The sequence below is a fragment of the Carassius carassius genome, chromosome 4, assembly GCF_963082965.1.
Source record: "Carassius carassius chromosome 4, fCarCar2.1, whole genome shotgun sequence".
Lineage (NCBI taxonomy): Eukaryota > Metazoa > Chordata > Actinopteri > Cypriniformes > Cyprinidae > Carassius > Carassius carassius.
This window is the reverse complement of record NC_081758.1, coordinates 8837988-8840813: the sequence shown is the minus strand read 5'-3', so window position 1 is coordinate 8840813 and position 2826 is coordinate 8837988. Positions and strand designations below refer to the sequence as shown.

The 2826-nt window shown below is 38.6% G+C and overlaps 1 long non-coding RNA gene across 1 annotated transcript; it reads left to right on the top strand.

The window, feature by feature from the left end:
* The first annotated feature begins 420 nt into the window (after positions 1 to 420).
* Positions 421 to 1802, top strand: LOC132133238 (uncharacterized). The gene is made up of 3 exons (XR_009429138.1): positions 421 to 477; positions 580 to 670; positions 1636 to 1802. It is a non-coding gene; the product is annotated as an uncharacterized LOC132133238 (long non-coding RNA).
* The last annotated feature ends 1024 nt before the right edge of the window (positions 1803 to 2826 follow it).

The window sequence follows — 2826 nt, the reverse complement described above, 5'->3', positions numbered from 1 at the left end:
GGAGGCTGTGGAGAAGCAGATCCGTGACCTCGTGGAGAAGCAGGCCCAGCAGAGAGTGGAGAGAGTGGAGAGCTGTGCTGGAAACATTCAGGGGTTGACGCTCATAAGTCCAGGGTAAGTAAACAGCTAACCCTACTACCACCTCTACTCTGTGTGGTTCTCAGCACAAGCTTGGTGCACCCAGGACGCGATCTTCCCAGATGTCCACAGCGTAAGACATGAACCAGGACCTGGGCGATATGACCTCTCTCCTTCCAACGCCTCCGGTCTTCAGGATCTCCACCTGCAGGAGCTCCACTTCGCGAGACAGAACACGACACTGTTATCATCTGAGAGGGTTAACGACACCACGCTGCGGCAGACGGAGATGCTGAAGAGGGACTTCAGGAGCCTGATCGAGACGGTTCGCAGCACGACACCCGCGGCGACGATCATCGTGTCAGGACCACTGCCCACGTATCGACGAGGACACAAAAGGTTCAGTAGACTTGTTGCTTTAAATGAATGGTTGTTGTCATGGTGTAAAGAACAGAAACTGGTATTTGTTAATAACTGGAATCTTTTCTGGGAGCGTCCTAGGCTGTTTTGCGCTGATGGATTACACCCCAGCAGAATCGGAGCGGAGCTGCTCTCTGACAACATCTCCAGGACACTTCGCTCCATGTGACTAGTAAGACAATTCTCAAATAACTATTATGATGAGTTTTGTTCTACACGCTCAAATAGAAGTATTTGTGCTGTCCAATCAATAAAGATTGTGTTTGTTCCAGTGTTAATTTTGACAGGCATTTTTGATTTAGCCTTAGTCTAAACTCCACCAAACTACTGTTATAAGCATGAGCCCCGTCAGACTGGTAGTGGCTGAGGTGTTGCAACAATATATAGTGATATTCTCAATGTAACCCAGAAAACAGGATACAGGTTTAACTCATTCGAAAAACTTCAGCTTAATGTTACACTGTCAGACATGCAAAAGAAATCTAATGTATCTCTTGCTCTGGCTACTAGGGGTGTGACGAGACACTTATCCCACAAGACGAGATGAGACACGAGACTGGGTTCATGAGAGCGAGATGAGATTTTTTTTTTTTTTTAAAGAAATTCTCAATGATTTTTTTTTTGCATTATTGACACTGTTTTCCTAATGAATGTTGTTCAGTTGCTTTGACGCAATGTATTTTGTTTAAAGCGATATATAAATAAAGGTGACTTTGACTTTGAATGATAAAATAAATATTTCATTTCATTTCATTCATCTCCTTTTTCGTAGTACATACATTTTCACATCAATTTATTAAAAGTAAAAAAAAAAAAAACATGTTTAGGGCCCTATGAAATGTTTCATTTTTTCCCCAGCATATTATTTTTTATTATTATTGTTAACAAATTCTGTATTTTAGCATGTCTAACTATTTGAATGCATAACACAACTTAATTTATTCATTTTATTTTTTCTTAAAGGTAGAATTACTGATATAGATATCATACCTCAAAGTGTTGTTACTGACCACTTCCTTGTATCGTGCATGCTGCATATTACTGATATTAACTATATTTCCAAAATGAGCATTATGAATGTAAGAGCCTTACATTACATTTATAACAATCATTGTTAATGTTTGAATTGTATTTCAGGGCAGTTTGTGAAGACAGATAATCAAGAGAAGTCAGTTCCAGATCCACCTTCCACACCAGACCTCTCTCTCACGAGGATTGCTGTCTACTAGCATATTGTGTTCTCTTCAGACTTCGGGGGATGCAGATATTACTCAGGGACATGTACACTCGAATATTGCAAGAATAGAGAAAGTAAGAATTACTTAAAATTTTAGAATTTAATGTTAATTGCTTAAACATATATACATATATATTTTTTTTAGATATATTTTTTGTGGCAGTGTGAACTGGCCATAATGCTGTATGATAGGTGTGAGATTCATTAAACTTGATTTGCTATAATACATCTGTTCATAGGCTATTGCATATTATTTTCAATGAATTATTTGTAGTGGTTTGGTTAAGGGTGTGATTAGCCGAGGTATTATTTGTGGGAGCTTGTGATTAGTTGATGAATGTGTGCATTGTTAATGCTAATATTTAAATGCAATGTACTGAGTGCCTACTAAGACTTGCATGTTGGTGCATAATGTTTTGACCCTGGATGCTTACAGAAGGGTATAGATATTTAAATATATGGAAATGTATTTATTATTAATATATCTCAATCTATGTGCTTCTGTATGGGCTGAATGCTTTCAATCATATTTCGCTGTATATCCTATGTTTTTATTAATAATCTGGGTGTATTACTGTTCATATTTGCTTGTTAATAAATTGACTGAATTCATTTCGAGTATGTATTCATCATTCGCAGCTGCTGAAACAGCCTTTAAATTAGTTTGGGCATATGAGGACATAAATTAGGTTCAAGTACTGCATGTCCGCCCATAGAATAATTATAAAAAATGACCAACTGATTACCAGCAGACGACCACCGATCCGCGACGTTGCCACGACGTCGCAGTTACTTACTGGCAACGTCACAAAGTTACGTTGTGGCGACGTATCTGGGAATTTCACTTTTCCGGTTGCCACGACGTAACTAATTACGTCGCCACGACGAAAGTTTGGTCACCAGATTACGTTGCAGTTACGTAACAGTTACGTATTAGTGTTAGCTGGGATGAAGTACGTAGCGAGATCAACTGCTAAATTCAAATCTGAACAAATATTTCGGGGGAATCTAAGATAAGGGGGCAAAATGCCCCAGTAAAATTATGTTATCTATGGCTGTCACGAATGAAGTAATATGAAAGTAATGAAAAG